This window comes from Amblyomma mixtum, chromosome 6 (genome assembly GCF_055824585.1).
Source record: "Amblyomma mixtum isolate Tamu chromosome 6, ASM5582458v1, whole genome shotgun sequence".
NCBI classification, from domain to species: Eukaryota; Metazoa; Arthropoda; class Arachnida; order Ixodida; family Ixodidae; genus Amblyomma; species Amblyomma mixtum.
Genome location: NC_143017.1, coordinates 10115963 through 10134145, shown reverse-complemented (window position 1 = coordinate 10134145; position 18183 = coordinate 10115963). Strand labels below are relative to the sequence as shown.

Here is an 18183-nt window from a genome sequence, read left to right as displayed (position 1 = left end):
TAAATAAATTTTGTGCCTTCATTTTTGGGTAAATGTTCTGCTGTCCACACGACACATGCCCTGTCTGTCCCGGGGCCCACAGATATCGTATACTGCCAGCTAACAGCGCCTACGATTAATGCATACCCACGGCCGAGAAAGAACAAAATCACACAATGTATATTCTCTAGAGGGCAGATTAAAATGACTGTTTTTATTTTATATACGTTTTAAATTTAAATTTAATAAATTTAAATTCGTTTGTTACAACTACAAGCGAAGCGTGCCTAGAATATACTGGCTAGCATACTAACATAGTAGTGGAGAGAAGTGCTGCCTAGGGAACAAACTACCCAGTACGGCATTTACCTTAGCCATCCGCAAACTAAAACGGCAGCGCTACAAACGCTCACTTCTAGACACAGTTTGCTAGCAAAGTAATAACAAAAAACAAAAATCTATTTGTTTTACCTTTTTAAATTAGGGCGCGGACATTAATTTGGGCGAGAAAATGCGTACTCAAGCAAAAAAAAAGTCGAAAAACTGAAGTGTTCTTTTCGAGACGTGATGGTAAGCGTTGGCGATCGCAGCGCCGCCGCTGCTGGGTTCTCGCGGAGACGTGCGCCTGCTGCACTATTCATTTCAGCGAGGTGTTGTCGCGGCGACTTGCGTGAGGCTTCTCCGTTGCTCCACGTGTTTTTATTTGCCCAGAAGTACAGCGATATGTACGTGCTTGTACGCTACGTCGGAGAGGAGAAGTGTTATGTGCTTCAGCACACAGACGTGCGGAATTTTTTTCCGCACGACATTGAAGACTTCGACCGCAGTAAGGTCTACGAAGTGTACTGGGACGGCGACGCTTCTACCTGCGGAGGGTTCTACGAAGCAAAAATCGTCTTCATGACAGGTAAGCGCTGTTTCTAGGCGCGTTTTTAAGTTGTTTTCTAGCACCCATAAATTGATGATGTGCACTGCAAACCGCAGATACGGAAGAAGAAATGCGGCACTGGAGAGGGCGCCGCAAGGAGGCGCGAAAATGCGCCAATAAAGAAGACATTCCTCCGAGGAAAAAGGTGCGAATAGCAATCGCTTTTAAGCGAATTTTCTGTAGGGCGTGGTGCTTGGCCATCAGAAACCCTGCTACTAGCAACTTGCATCGATCCTGGCCGCGGTGGCCGCGTTTGAATGGAGGTGAAAGGCACGATGTCAGTGCACGTTAAATAACTTCACTTGTTCGACATCAGTCCGAAGCCCTCCACCCTCGTTGCATAAGTGAACACGACGGTGGCAAATTTTATGCTAAAACAAACGATGTCCAGAAAGCGTGAGTCTTTATGTATCGCATGCAGAGTGCAGTGTGAACGTCTGCATGAGTTGCGAGACACGTTCACCCGTGGTAAAAAAATATAAATTGGCACTGCGTCCACGTATGTTTTAATTGCTGGTTTGGTTTGGTTTATGGGGTTTAACGTCCCAAAGCGACTAAGGCTATGAGAGACGCCGTAGTGGAGGGCTCCGGAAATTTCGACCACCTGGGGTTCTTTAACGTGCACTGACATCGCACAGTACACGGGCCTCTAGAATTTCTCCTCCAAAGAAATTCTAGCCGCCGCGGCATGGCAGTAGTTCACAGTGCGAGTCAGTTGTTTAGCAAGATTTTTTAAAAAGAGTTGCTTTCAAGATAGCATGTGCTCCTAATTGCGGGATAATTTGTATCGTTTCCCGCCTTCGTCAACAGTTTCATACAAGGATTGCATGCTTTCAGTAAGGCTTGGTTGTGGGCTTGTTGGTACTGCATGACGAATGTGACGCACTGTCCAACTGCTCTTAGGGCATGCAAAAAGATCATTTGCAAAGGAAATGCAGGACTGACAATGAATAGTGGCTTCGTTCTTGTAGTGATTTGTCAGTGGGTTATACCACGATATACCGCTTGTCTTGAATATCTACAGTGACTTGCACTGTCTTCGGTGCAATCACATTGAGCACATAAGGCGATTTGAATGTTTGGTCTCCTCGATTTGGCTGCACTTTCTGCACTAGTTCACAAAAGTGCCGTGTAAACAGTTCCTTTCATTTCGTTCAAGTGACAGTCGGGGAAGTGGTATCTTGCTGTAACTGGTTCATTGTTTCCTGCTGAAATGCTGTACGTAAATTTTCCAATGAAATTAGGCCTTGGTGAGCTCGCATTTGTTATTGTGTTACTTGATTTGCATTCTGATTATCTTGTTGTAGGCAAGACTAGAGAGTCAAGCGAAAGGAGTCTCAAAAAAAAAGCCGAAAAGCAATTGCTGGGGCTGGGGCTTCAAGAACCAGGAGCAGGCAACTCGAAGGTGGCTCAATTAGAGGCGTTGGTGGACGACCTCAGGGCTGAGTTGGAGGTGTCGAAGAAAGCCATGGGGGAAAAGGAAGAAGAAGTGAAAAAGCTGAGGAGGCTCAATGAAAGCCTCCAGAAAGCACTCTGTGCGAAAATTCTTCGGAATGGTATGTAAACCACTATATAGTATGCTGCTTCTTCCGTGCACCGGCTGTTGTCAAAGCTAATCTACTTTTGTGAAGTCGAGTTATACTTGCTTATTCTTGTTGGTGCATTTTTAGGATAATGTTAACACCGCTTTAGAAGGGCACTAGAACGAAGTGCTGGACATGGTTTCACTAACAGCTGATTTGGGGGCAAAAAAATTGTGGCAGCAGTAAGAAGTCTTGTAGACGCATCAAGTGGGAAGAGGAAAAGAAGCATTTGGGAACATTCCATTTGCTTCAGTTGAAGTCATGTGAAATACTGAGCAGATTTCTGTACAAGACTGATGCAGCAATGACTTGCCGAAAGTGTTTTTTTTGTCACGAAGTGCATCTCATTTAGTTTTAGGGTTCCATGGTTACATCTCTTTCGGCCATTTGTCCAGATTTTACCTTGATGTGGCAGTCATGACCCAGTACCATTCATGATAATTCGTGCCCATGTAACCATTCATTTAGGTACAGCCGTGGATGACCAGCATAATAATATCATTGTGTACCGCTGGCTAGTTGCTGTCATGAGTGCTTAATAATGGAAATATTTTGTGAATGAAGGCAAGACAAAAGAAAGGGAAATTCTGCTGCCTTTGCTTGATGCACATATTCTTGAGCCAGTGCGCAAGTTTTGGCCTTTGCCTTTAGATCATTCACAGATGAAAAATCGGGGGTATGTGCCCTGTGCTGTGGAAGAGGACGAGCTGGGCTGCGAAGGGGATGATACTGCTGAAACTGTCAACTCTGCATGTAAGCATACATGCTTGGTACCTAGACAACCTTTAACCTTCAATTCCTCTTCTAGTTATGTGTAGATTGAAAATTACGCTTCCTTGGAATTTCTATCCCATGTTTCTGATTTAGATCACAGTTTAATTTTGTGACCACGTTTTATTTTTTTGAAACAGAGTTTTGTATTTGCTGGTTATGTCTGTTGTATACTTTTCTTTTGGCAGTTTACCAATATCCCTCAAGTGAAAATTATAGAACAGCTGTATCTTACCGGTACTCACCTGCGGGGCAGAAACGTGGAGGCTAACAAAGAGGGTTCAGCTTAAGTTAGGGACAACGCGGCGAGCTATGGAAGAAGGTGGCTTGGGCAGAGCATGTAATGTGCAGGCAAGATAACCGCTGGTCCTTAAGGGTAGCAGAGTGGATTCCACGAGGAGGCAAGCATAGCAGGGGGCGGCAGAAAGTTAGGTGGGCGGATGAGATTAAGAAATCTGGGGAATAAGGGAATAAGGCGAAGGACAGGGTTAATTGGAGAGACATGGGAGAGGCCTTTGCCTTGCAGTGGGTGTAGACAGGCTGGTGATAATGATGACCCAGTGTAGGGTTTCACTCTTGAGCATTGAAGCACTGCTTGTAATGGCTTGTTCTTTGCCATTCTGGCACTGTGCGTGCATAACTGTATGAGATATTTTCAGTGTGCATTTAAATGCCACTCACTAATGATATAGTGCTGTCTTCGCTTTCACAGGAAACAATGTCTTCATACCTGTACCCTCATTTTTTTAGTGCACAGTCGTTCCCTCGACACCGTGGCTCCTGTGGTGCCTCTTCGTGCCACCTCGCCACTTCATGTGAGGCCGCCAGCTGATGTCACCACTCCGCAAGCTGACGCTACGCCTCCACCCGCTGTTGCCCCCCCTGCACCCGCTGTTGCCCCCCCTGCACCCGCTGTTGCCCCCCCTGCACCCGCTGTTGCCCCCCCTGCACCCGCTGTTGCCCTGCCTCCACCGGCTGTTGCACCGCCTCCATCCACTCCTGTCCCGACTCTTACCCACCAAGGGCCCTCCACAACATTGCAGACCCTTGCTGTGCCACCAGCTCGGCCAGTGTCAAAAGGTATTTATTTTGGCTGCTCTAGGATACAGCTAGCTTGTGTGTCTGTTCACTTTGGCACAATGTAGCTCGAGTGTCTTATTTAGCAGCATCGTGTACCTGGTAATATCAAACTATGCATCAGCACCTTGCTTTGCATTGTACTGCCAGCACTGGCTTCTAAAGGGGCCCTGAAACATAGATAAAGCATGAGGTCTTTATTCTTTGTATGTAGAGTAAGAGACGTGACTCCTGTACACCTAGAGAGATTGCCAAAATCGTAATATTTAATATTTTAATCTCCAGAAATGCTCATTTAGAGCTGATGGTGTCGTAACGCAGTGGCCCAAAATGTGAAGAGAAAGGCCGGAGAGGAGATGGGAGGGGGGGGGGGGAGAGGGGGGCCAGCCGACAGCCGTTCAGTTCTACCAACACATAGACGTTCGGGAGTTTTTTTGTCGTTAGTCACCCCTGCCCTGTCTACAGCCCTGTCGCTGGTAAACGCGTGCATGCAAAGTAGGCTTTGTGAAATTGGTCTCTTTAGTGACCTATGGTGACCAAACACAGATAGGTGTTGGGAGTGTAGTGGGATTTTTGGCTGATTCTACTGAAAAAAAAATGGCAAGAAATTGCCTATTTCTGTTTCATATTAGAGAAAACATATTGCAGTGGGGTACAGGGGAAATACATTCCAGCAATGCTTTGATTTGAGCTAGTTGGTTGTAGCATGACATGTTTACATAAAAAGCGTTCTGGCGCTAAAAGACGAAGACAATACACACAACAAGACAGGACTGGCGCCAACTTCCAACTGAGTTTATTCACGAAAAAAACCACTTAATAACCACACGGCATGCAAAAAGATAAAGGCAAACCAGATACAAGGGGTGATAACAAAGACACACCGGCCAAAAGCACCAAAGGAATGATTATAACAGTGACAAAGACCCACTAAGAAAACTAATCTCTTCATCTGACAGCGACACAGGTGGCTTGCTTATGCAGATATGGCCCCTTTGTTTGATGTTATATGCTTCGATTAGTTCACGCTCTAATCTATTTTTAGACCTTGCAATGAATCTAGTGTTTACAAAACCGGGACGGCATTTGCAGCTTTTACAGTGAGTGGCCATGTGGCTGCCATAGCCATTTTTTACACCAATCTTGTGCTGGCCGATATATTTCTTACCGCAGCTTAGAGGCACAACGTACACAACATCAGCCAAGCATTCAGTGGCGCGGATTTGGTGTTTCTTTTTGCACTGCCTAACCACTGTTACTTTGTTCAAGATGCAAACGCGCGACAGCTTGCAGGGAGCAGAAAGCACCACATTGATCCTATACCTGCTGGCCACTTTCTTCAAGTTGTGCGAAAGCCGATGAATATAGGGAACCACCACTGTCGATTGTTTTTCGCTATCCTTGTTTTTTTTGACACTGTTCACCCTTCAACGTCCGCTTGCACTTCTTGATTAGGTCCACACTAATACTAGTGATGAGGTGTTCTGGATACCCGGCTTGATGAATGCGTTCAGTTTGCACATCAAAGCTCTGTGCCATCTCATGCTCACAAGATTTTTCCAATGCTGCATTCAGGCATGTCGCAACGATTCCCCGCTTGATTAGCTTGGAATGTGCACTACTAAAAGGCAGTAGCTCTTTGCACGATCTCGGGTTGTAGGACCAACAAACATAGCTGTCCTGCTTAAATTCAAGTCTCAAATCAGGAAACTGTAGGCTATTGTCGTGGGGAACTTCATGTGTGAAAAGGAGCCCTTTTGATTCATTGATGAAAATGGTGACTATGTCTTGAAGGATGGCGCTTGGTTTTGAACCTACATGATAGTTTAGCACAATTAGGTAGTCATCCACATATCTGAATACCCTAAGAACGTTAGAGGTCAATAAAAGCCGGTCAGTAACACGTTTGTCAACACACGATAAATAAATGTCACTCAATATAGGCGCAAGGGACGACCCAATACAAACGCCATCACACTGAATATAAAACTGATAGTTGAAAAAAATGCAGTTGATGAACGGTAAAATTCTTAAAGTGTTAAGAAATCATCACAGCTAATACCTGTCTCGTCCTGAAATGACAGTTCGCCTATGCATGCGATCTTCTCTTTGATAGAAATTAACATTTCGGTATGCGGTATGGAATAATACAGGTCAGTAACATCAATCAAAAAAGCAGACTGTGCTCCAGGCAACCCATTCCTAAGTTCTTGAACAACCTCATTGGAGCTGCCGATAAGAAACGGGTCGTCTAGCGGAAGGGACTTCTAGTGTCGCTGAAGAAAACGGCTGCCAGGACCCTTTCTCTGAAACAATCGTGCGTAGGGGGCACTCAGGCTTGTGAGATTTGCCCGTGAAGAAAACATCCAGGAACTCTCCTGTCAGCATCCTTCACCAGTTTCTTGAGAGGATCCAATTTCATGTCAGTTAACAGCTTTACTGCAGTGTTCTTAGCCTTGGCGGGATTGAACTTTACTGCGACGAAGTGCTTTTGTAGAGCTTCAGCTGCTTTCTGTTTCAAAAGCTTCTCGGGAAGGACAATAAAGCCACCTTTCCTGTCGCTTTGAAGTATCTCAAGGTTGTTTTCCCTCAGGTATCCTTGATTTTCTTAAAGGGAGGATAGAAAGTCCGACTGCGACTCACATGGTGCATCAGGCAATCCAAGGCATCCGAAGTCGCTCGTTCTTCATCCTTGTCTCCAGCTATTTTTGCGACCTTCCTGGTCATGGCAAGGAGCTGTATTGGGTCGTCCCTGGCGCCTATATTGAGTGACATTTATTTATCGTGTGTTGACAAACGTGTTCGTGACCGGCTTTTATTGACCTTTCACGTTCATAGGGTATTCAGATATGTGGATGACTACCTAATTGTGCTAAACGATCATGTAGGTTCAAAACCAAGCGCCATCCTTCAAGACATAGTCACCATTTTCATCAATGAATCAAAAGGGCTCCTTTTCACACATGAAGCTCCCCACGACAATAGCCTACAGTTTCTTGATTTGAGACTTGAATTTAAGCAGGACAGCCATGTTTGTTGGTCCTACAACCCGAGATCGTGCAAAGAGCTACTGCCTTTTAGTAGTGCACATTCCAAGCTAATCAAGCGGGGAATCGTTGCGACATGCCTGAATGCAGCATTGGAAAAATCTTGTGAGCATGAGATGGCACAGAGCTTTGATGTGCAAACTGAACGCATTCATCAAGCCGGGTATCCAGAACACCTCATCACTAGTATTAGTGTGGACCTAATCAAGAAGTGCAAGCGGACGTTGAAGGGTGAACAGTGTCAAAAAAACAAGGATAGCGAAAAACAATCGACAGTGGTGGTTCCCTATATTCATCGGCTTTCGCACAACTTGAAGAAAGTGGCCAGCAGGTATAGGATCAATGTGGTGCTTTCTGCTCCCTGCAAGCTGTCGCGCGTTTGCATCTTGAACAAAGTAACAGTGGTTAGGCAGTGCAAAAAGAAACACCAAATCCGCGCCACTGAATGCTTGGCTGATGTTGTGTACGTTGTGCCTCTAAGCTGCGGTAAGAAATATATCGGCCAGCACAAGATTGGTGTAAAAAATGGCTATGGCAGCCACATGGCCACTCACTGTAAAAGCTGCAAATGCCGTCCCGGTTTTGTAAACACTAGATTCATTGCAAGGTCTAAAAATAGATTAGAGCGTGAACTAATCGAAGCATATAACATCAAACAAAGGGGCCATATCTGCATAAGCAAGCCACCTGTGTCGCTGTCAGATGAAGAGATTAGTTTTCTTAGTGGGTCTTTGTCACTGTTATAATCATTCCTTTGGTGCTTTTGGCCGGTGTGTCTTTGTTATCACCCCTTGTATCTGGTTTGCCTTTATCTTTTTGCATGCCGTGTGGTTATTAAGTGGTTTTTTCCGTGAATAAACTCAGTTGGAAGTTGGCGCCAGTCCTGTCTTGTTGTGTGTATTGTCTTCGTCTTTTAGCGCCAGAACGCTTTTTGCGTAAACATGTCATACAGGGGAAGCTTGCTAATTCAAACTTCGTTATTTCATATTTCTGGATAATTCAAGCTGCATGAATTGGTACATCTGTGCTTCATTCGACTATATGTCAAACATTGGCCATTAATTCGAACACAAATAGGTGCCGCCACCAATAATTCAAACGTGTGCCAGCACGCCTGGGCACACAGCCAGCTGTGAAATGCACCCGTGAGGCTTGCACCTCATCTTCACAGAAGCTGTGGAGAAGGTAAAAATGGCATGTGAGGCTGGGGAAGACAGGTGAACCAGTGTTGTCGTGAACAAGTTTAAGTGTGAAGGCGGGCTTTGTGGTAACATGGCAAGAGCAACTACCACTTCAGAGGTTTGTACTCGAGCACTGTCAAATCGGCTGCAGCTTGCAATGTTTACTTTGATTAGGCGTCATCAAACATGTGGCTTGTGGGGACGATCAATACAATCTAACCTACATGTAGCACGTACGGTGTTGCAGTATTGCAGTGACGCTCCAGAACAATTAGCAATGCTGCAAATTGACCTGGCAAACGCATTTGATCGAGTGTGCCATTCATTTCTTTTTGCACTTTTAAATCACGTCAATCTCGGTTCAATACTTTCTACTGGCATACGCCTTTGTTACAAATCCTGTACCACGCGCTTGATTGTTAATGGCTGTCTCTCGCAACCAGTCCCAATTCAGTCTTCGATGAAACAAGGGTGCCCACTGTCTCCGCTCCTGTTCGCATTATACTTGGAGCCACTTTGCATAAGTGTTATAAACAGTAGAGCTGTCAATGGTTTCCGAATAATGGGCCACGAACTGAAGGTATTGGCTTATGCAGATGACCTTGCGTTTTTTTGTACTGATAAGCCAAGCATCGATGAGGTTATTCGTTTAACGGAGGACTTTGGTTCGGTGTCAGGAAGTCGGATTAATCGCTCTAAGAGTTGCGGTCTTTGATTTGGTAGCTGGGGTTTGACACCTGCTGAATATGCTGGTATAACATGGACATGCAGGCCACCAAAGTACCTTGGCGTCCCTCTGAATGCCTATAAGCATAGCGCACAGTATTGGAAAGACCGCGTGTCAACTCTTCAGCGCTATGCTCAAACGTTTGTCCCCCGTGGCCTCTCAATTTTTGGCAGGGTGACCGCCTGTAATCTGTTTCTCGCCACTAAAATATAATATGTACTGCAAATTATTCATTGCACAAGACTTCCTATCCAGCGTTTTCACAGGGTTTTCAGTACTTTTGTGTGGGATTCGTCTTTTGAATCCATGAGGCGTGATAACCTTTTTCGGCCGGTAAGCGCTGGCGGCCTTGGTCTAGTTCACCTGTATGTTCGACAGATAGTGTCACGTTTCATGTTTTTCCATGACACTACACACCCAATAGTGCGTTCATTCCTGCAAACAAATTTAGTTCATGTTTTACCCAACCTCATTGTGTCTTCCAATGTTTGTGACCGTCCCGTGTTTGTGGGGCATAATGCAAGAGGTGTATTTGGCTGTCCGTTTCCTACTTGTTCGTTTTTCTCCTGAGTTCCTTTTTTTTAGTGTCGAGGAAAAAGTTGTATAAGGATTTGATTAGTATGCTCTACCCTGCGCCCATGTACTGCTCTCTGTACACGGCGAGACTGGCATCTTACGTACTCTTTTGAGTACGTCATGCCCCGGTAAACAAAAATACAAAGACCTTTTTCTTTAGGTTACACACCGGTACGTTGCCCGTTGGAACATGGTTAGAGAAAAAGGGCATTTTTGTGTCTACCATTAATTGCCGCCTTTGTGATGAACCAGAAACAATTGAGCATTGTTTCATCAGTTGCAAAGATGCAGTACTCTTCTGGGATAACCTGCAACGCACATTTAAAAAAGAATTCATCTGACTCCACATTCTGTTCGCTATCTCACTGCGCTGCCATTTGTTGGTGAACCCCTGGACATGTTTTTTTCTGATTGGACTGCACAGCCTCTGGAAAACCCGCATGATGGACAGACTCTGTGAGCCTGTTGTGTCTACAAAGGATCACTTCAGTCGAATGGTTGTTCATCTAAGAGACGTGTATGCCCAGACTGAGTACGAACCGGAGTGGCACTCACTATTAGTGATGTGCTCTGCATTGCCCCTTTTCTAGTGCATGGTCTTTTCAATATGTATTGTTTAACACTGTTTTCATAATGGCTTGTATATAGTTCATGTACATAGAACATTACATCACTGTAATGAATACCATGTTGAAGAAAAAATTGCTTGGGAGCCGCAGCAGTGGCTTAATGGTTATGGTTTTCAGCTGCTGACCCTAAAGACGGGGGTTCAATCCCAACCTATTCGATAGTCCCATGTGCTGTGGGATATCAGTGCACGATTGGTTAATTTTTTTTTTACAGCAGTAAAATAGGATATTCTCACTACCGAACTGCTTCAAGATTGCAGTGTACCTCATTTCCTGTTCACTTTCGTTAGCTTGAGCTTCGGTTTATCCAGTGTGCACTTGTATCCCTGTACACATTGAAGTAGTAAACTTTTACTGTAATGCAAACTGCAGCTTTCATTGACCATATTTAGCTTGCATGTTATTTGTGATGTTGCTGGTGGTTCCTCATTATTTGCATTCTAGGTTGCTTTTCAGTGTTCTGCCAACAAACAGCTGCTCCATGTCCCTTCATTGGAGGCAGGCGTTGAGAGGACGCAGTGCATTTGCATTGCATGAGGCCGACTTCATTTGTGTTTTTTGTGCAGCTCCTCGCAAGGCAGCCCAGGAGCTTGACCTGACGGTTGGGACTGCAAATGAGACTGGGGAGGTGAGCAGTACCTTGCAACTTGCTCACTAAATATGGGCATATGCTACTGATGATTGCATATCTTCTGCAGAGATTAAAAATCTCTGCAGTCAGTACATGACCAGTATTATGACATAACTAATGACATGGGAGTTTTTGCTCTTTTTTTCTTTACTTTGTAAGTTGGTTTTTGTTTCTTAAAATTTCATTTTTAGCACAGTGTCATATGCCAAAGCGAATTGTGGTACTCTTTTATGCGCCCATGCACCGCTTACATGGGCCCGTAGCATAGTGTTTTTTTGTGTGAATTTGTGATTAAACTCTTGTTGCTGCAGATTTTTTCATTGGTAGTGCTTCTATTTACTTTTATACTTGATCCCAAACCTGTTTGTTTGCCATCATTCTGCAGCTATGTGTAAGTTTGGTGCCATGCATCATGTAGTGCACCAGCTCATTGATCGGGATCGAGTTCGAATGCATAGGAGTGTTGTGTGTCCAGTGCACTGGCAACTTCTCTTGGGATCAGACTTCATCGGTACTAGAAGTGCCCCTGTCACAGTAGTATTATTTACTTTCCAGTTCACATCGGGTTAATGACGACGGTTCATTAAAGCACTCTAGACACCAAATTTTTGCTTGCATGTTTTCTTCTTTAAAGGGACACTGAGGAGAAATTGAAGTTGGCTTGTATCGACAGAATACCAGCTCCTGATTACAAAAACGCCACTCATACTGACAACAAAGCTCTTGTAACGTAGAAAAGAGCAAGAACCAAAATACAGGTATCGCCGCCACAGGCCAAACTCGCAAGTACAAGCGTGATGAGATCATAGAACAAAACAGTGTTGCTAGAACGAATGGTTCTAGCAACACCAGGAACCGAGAAACCATGCATCACTGAGGCGCAGCCAATGCATGCGCAAATCTCCTTGACGTCGCCAGATGGCGCCACGTGCCCGGCTACTACGCGCGCTCCTGAAGCATCGGGACAAATCAGCGCCTGTTTTCCGGCGGTAGGCGGGCTCCCGGTATTCCGCTAGCGGTAACAAGGTACACGGTATGCTAAAGGTGTCTATTTGCGAGAACTTCGTTGACGACTTCGAGAACGAGATCCATCGTAACGCTGGCAAAACGCCAGTGCAGACGTAATCGAAGCGACTGTAGCGACGGCCGCAATAGCCGATAGATGCCTTCAACGTGCGGCCGGCGGTAGCTTTCTTTTCGGCTGCTGCTAGGCCGCACTGCTGGCAGCAGAAATCACGGAGTCTGCGTTACGTCATGTGCACGTCATTTTTCACGTCTCTTAGTCCTCTGTCGTCATAGACGAATCCCAAGTTTGAATCAGAGCGGCGGAAAAAACTTTTTCAACTTCGAATCCAAATTTCTTAGAAATAAATTCATCTTTCGCTGCCGGCGAAGTGGCAACAAAGCCATGACATGCCGAACTATCGGATTTTACTATAAAAAAAAATATTAATAGTGCTCTCCTCAGTGTCCCTTTAAAACTATATGTTAGACATTCGTATTCATGGAGCACCCTGTGGTAACAGAGTGCAACCTCTAAATAATATATAATTGAATTTCTTCTTGACACTTTCAGTTTCATTGGTCGAACAGTAACTGTGACCCGTAGTTGGTGTTTAGGTCACATGATGCATTTAAAATCAGCCATATAATTGCTGACAGGTCATTTTTTGTCATTCCAGGTCTTGGAAGAGGCTGGATTAAATGTCGTAGTGAATTAAAACTACATGTCAGCTATTAGTTTACAGTTTTTCTAGTGGATCATGTGACCAAAACATCAACTTGACATCACAGTCGTTTGGTTATTGAAATCAAAACTGAAAAAGCATGAGAGAAGAAATTTAATTATAAATTATTTAGCGGTTGTAGGCAAATACCCTCCAGTAATCCATGTATTCTAATGCCTAACGCATCGTTGACAGTAGAAAACCTGGAATAAAATGAGGTGTCTATAGGCGTTTAAATTTGTCGAGAATGCAAGCAAAAAGCACTTTGTACTTAGGACACAACCAAAAATTGGTGCCACTTCTCCAGTGTATGTAAATGTTCTCCAATCAGCAGGCTATTTCTGACATGTAGTGACTTGGATTGTGCAGGAGGCTGCTGAAGACACCCATTAGAAGGTGCAATGCTGCGTAGAACATGAGACGCTGGGAAAGAGCTACCAAGGTACACTGATAAATCATTCCTGTTTTTTTTTTTTTTTCAGATACACATTGGGCATGGCAGTTACATCGACCCAGGGACTTGGGAACGGCTACTTACAGCAAGCAATGATTCGTCGTTCTGCAAACAGCTGGCAGTGCGAGTGTGGGGCAACGAACTGCTGTCGGAGAGGAGTGTGACGGGAACACTTTCAAACAATGCCATCTCCAAAGGTGCGACGAAAGTGTTCCCGCCGCTCTCCCCTGCCAAGGTAGCTTCAATGGCTGGTGAGTGGAAAACACTTGGTTCTTGCTTAGTTAATAACATTTTCTAAAAGCTCCAATGTTTCCTTCTCATGCTTTTTCTCTGTGACATCTTAATATCATACAGTAAAACCTAGTTAACTTGATGTCACCTGAATTGCAGAAAAGATTGAAATTATCCGAATTCAAATTAACAAGTTTGAATTATTCAGATCTTACTGTTATCAACACTAGAATCACTACCCATGACTAGAGGTTGTAATTTTAAGTTTATATTTTGTGAAACTTTGGCGTACTTTTTTATGTTTATTTCAGAATGCAACTTCCGGCTTTTTTGGTGAATGTTTGTTTCTTCATGGAAGTTTTTTTTTTGTGATATGTATTATGTCCCTGTGCAGTCGAGTGAAATATAGTGTACCTTCTTTTTTTTAGAACCAGCAGCTCGTGTTGCAGAGAAAGAGAGAGGATAAACCCAGATTGTTGTTTTAAGAGCTATCCTCTGCAAAGGGAAGTTGCTCTCGTAACAAAGCAGTTCTAAAGGAAATGTTCGCACCATGAAAGAGAAACAACCGAAGTTTAGTTCTAAAAACTTGGTTGACATCTTCTGGGTTCTGGCTGTACTCTGTGCTATACAGAAGGACTGAAACCAGAACAGGACGCTTGCTGTTTATGCATGGTTTTGCATCGACTGTAGCTTTTTAAAGCAGTTCTGAAACGTTTCAAGAAATTTATAACAATGTGTATATTTAGAATCCTGAGCCTTCATTCAGTGTTACACCGTGATTTGATTTCTGGTTTCCTGGCGTATCTCTTTTTCAACTAAGTGAAGCGCCGTCTTAGCCAGTGGAACTTCTGTTGCTGCCACAGCATGGGAACGCAGCAAGGCATCTTGAGCCATAGTTGATTGAGGTTGGAGCACCATATCACTTTGACTGCGGTGGCTTTATGACATGCACACATGCGAAGGCTCCGGGTGAAGACAGCTTGTTCAGGCGGAAAAGTAGTGCGCCTTTTATGTTAGTGTTCTGGTGGATATTGCCTCAGTGTTTTGTGCTTTTGGTTTGAAGTCGTAGCTGTAGTGCACTAAAATTATAAGCTAGAGATATCTCAGTGTATTTAATAGTGCGGAATTAGGAAGAGGCCCCATCTGTCTTCATTTTCTGGCTTGGTGGCTACCAAGCCTTGATGATCACATTATAGGACATGTTGGCAGTTGTGCACATAGGTAGTTTATTGCCTGGGGAGACAGGCACATGGAGTCATTGTTATGCTGCATTGTTGAAGAGCACAAAATTTGCGCAAGCTCAGTTAACTATTTGGGAACACAGAAGATCAAGATGCACCTCTCGTGGGCTATATATTCCGAATAAACCCATTTAAGGGCCGCACCCTGTTTTCCCAAAGGAAATGTTTTTTTTCTAGATCTGTGTAAGGGCTGCACCCAAACTTTTCATTACCCACCTGGGAATAGCCTTGAAAATTCATGCGCTGTCGCTTCCGCAATCAGCTCTGGCTGCGAGCAGCGGTGCACTTAATTGCGGAGGCCACACGCGCACAGGTCCCTCAATGTGCTGCCCACGGATGATGCCCGAGGCCGCGGCTCATCAAATTTGTTCTCTGCCATGAGCTCCCGCTATTCATATCGGCATCAGTATCACCAGCTTTTGTTTTTTTGTGGCTGTCAAATGTACAGGAGGTGTGGTAGCGTGTTAGTGGCTAGTGGCTTTCATGTGTTTCGTGTTGTGTTAGGCTTTTGTGTTCAAAGTTAGTGGCCTTTTTATGCTGCTGCCAAGCGTTGCAGTTTTAGCACGATAGGCAAGCACCGTAATAGCGGCACGGCTGGGAGTTCGCTCTCGCACATGGCAAGCATGCGGTAGGCAGGAAATTCGACATGGCCGAGAAGTGTGTCCGACGATGGTGCAACCAAAAGGATGCATTGAGGAACACAAGCTGCAAAAAAACTCAGTTTCTGAAGCAAGCCGTGCAAGTTTCCCGAACTGGAATAAGAGCTGCTCTGTTATGTGATGAAAGTGCGGAGCAATGGCTGTGCACTGACAGCGGACATGCTGCATGACTTGTGGGATGAGCGTGCTCCGGTGCACAGCACCAGCTCGTAGTTTTAAGACTCCGCGAGTGACGATTGAATGTAGAATAAATGCCGCTCATTCCCAGATTAGTGTTTTTACTTAACAAAATATTTTGCACATCGTGTGTATGGGTTGTACTGCAAAAATTGGGCCGCACATCTGGGAGAAAAAGTGCAGCCCTTACATGCATTCATACGGTATATATTTTTTGGGGGGATGTACCTATGTCTGTTTTCAACTGCACCAAAAAAGGCCAAATGGTAAAAGTTCAACAGATAACATGAAAGGGGCCTTTTCATAGCAATTTCAGATTAGTTGCCTGTTACGTTCTTGAATATAGTTCCGGAAAAATTCATTTGAGGACACCTGGGCATCAATTAAACACCTTTCTCTCTGATCTGCCACATAACTTTTTTGTGCCTGTCTCTGCAGACTCCTTCTGGCACTACCTGAAGGTTAAAGGCTGTCCAGATGAAGACATGCAGAAACGCCACAAGCGTCTAACCCGCTACTTGGCACAGAAGTGCTCCGACTTGCGCCGCTGATCAAGTAAGTGAGCTGCTAATTTTTTTTCATCATCATCATCATACTACATCTACTGCAGGGCAAAAGGCTCACCCATATCTCCATTAAACCTGTCGTGTGCCAGCTGCGGCCGCCCTATCCCCTCAATTCATAAGCTCATCCGCCCACCTCACTTTCTGCTGCACCCTGCTATGCTTGCCTTCTCTGGGAATCCATTCTGTTACTCTTAAGAGCCATCAGTTATCTTGCCTTCACCCATTTCGTCCTCTCTATTTCGACTAGGATGTTATTAACCCGCGTTGGTTCCCTGACCCACTCTGCCCTCTTCCCCTTTTCATAGCTCACTGCGTGGTCCTCAATTTAAGTTGAACTCTTCGTTATCATCATGAGTATTTCTGCCCCATAGGTGAGTACCAGTAACATCCCAGTTGAGCCCGCTTATTACGGCTGCAGATATAAAAAACGCATGCATATTACGAACGGATGTGCTCTCAAAATATGCATAAGGGCAATGGCAGTAATTCGCAGATACAGCGAACAATTTGGCCACACCACTGAATTACAGCGAACGAAGAGGCCCCGAAGCTCCCCCCGAAATTGAAGAGGTCATGCACAGAGATCAAAGAGCGCTTCTCAAGCTTCCCGACACTGCCCGGTAAAGAACATGTAAAGCCCGGTAAAGAACATAGAAAGGCGGCATTTAAACACTAAGTAACCGCCTGTCAAGCCCGTGGTGACGGCCCGTGAGGGCAATCATTGCTTGCACGTTCACTGGCTGGGCAAAGTAGCCTAAGTGGTAAGAGGTGCGGTGCACGCAAAACAGGGGAACCGTTGAAAACAAAGCTACTGGATCAACTAACAGCAGTGATTTGAGAATTTTGAAAGCCTTGCTGGCCATGCTTGTTACATAGCATGCATCTCCTGCCCAGTTGGCAGTATCTTTTGCGCTGAGGTGAGCGTCTTGGCTGCGGAACCGTCAAAAAGGTGACAGTGAATAGGGAATGCTCTCCTCCACGTACGTTAGCGTACTTCGTCTAATTTAGCAAAGGTAAACTGAAGGCCGCTCCCTGCTGCTGCATGCTGGTTCGTATTTCAGTCACCTTTGATGAAGGGGCCTAATTGGTCCACATTATTGGTGGTTAGTTTCAGTATTGAACTTCTGTTTCAAAAACCCTACCAGGGCGATTTCCATCGACGATGTCTCATTCAATTCTTTTGGTCCCTTTCAATAACTCTCCATTTTCTTAACCATCATTAAGACAAAAATTGCGGCAGCCTGAAAAATGTAGTAGCTGGGCTTGATCACTCGTTTCCTGTGGTTGTGAAGTTTTTCTCCTGCATGCTGGCTATTGTGGAGGCTGCCACCATTCTTGCATCCTGCTTGCTTAGTGCCTATGTTCAACTCTGTTAATGTTAAACCTCTCAATGTTCCACTGCAGTAAGCCAGACAGCATAAACACACTGGGGCAGTGTAATTTATGATCTTGCTTCGAAAAGTGCGGTTTTCTCCTGCCTGTAGTTTTGGGATGGTCTCCTTTTCGCACCTTTTCTTGCATCAGTTTTCTTCCCAATTCATTTTTAGAATGTTTGTGCAACATATGGGCTTGGGCTTGCAATACAAGCTTTCTTGCTTATTTTTTTCTCAGGTGACCACAACGCGGATCTGAGGTGGATCGCATCGCGGGAACAGGGGTGGAAGTGCTGCGCCAATTGCGCCATGCTGCTCCAATTTAATCTCCTGCGCCAAGATACGCCTAAACGGCAATTTACGGCCATTGCAAGTATACAGAGCCAAATTTAGCCGAGTGTTATTGTCAGCTGGGCAACACTGGGCGCTTGCTACGAAACGGACGCAATTGCATTGGCATCGACAGTTGGGTTCGCTCTTGGAGGAAGGAAAAAAATTACCGAATACACTGGGCTTCTTCGATTATCCGCCTCTGGCAGCCCACGGGTTGCTTGCGGGCTGCCCGAGCGCGCTCGATTTTCTCGGGTTGCCCCGCCCACTTCCGGTGGCGCCCGGAACGCGTTCGT

The 18183-nt window shown here is 45.0% G+C and overlaps 1 pseudogene; it reads left to right on the top strand.

The window, feature by feature from the left end:
• Window positions 1-764: 764 nt before the first annotated feature.
• Window positions 765-16385, top strand: LOC149338196 (uncharacterized; annotated as a pseudogene).
• The last annotated feature ends 1798 nt before the right edge of the window (window positions 16386-18183 follow it).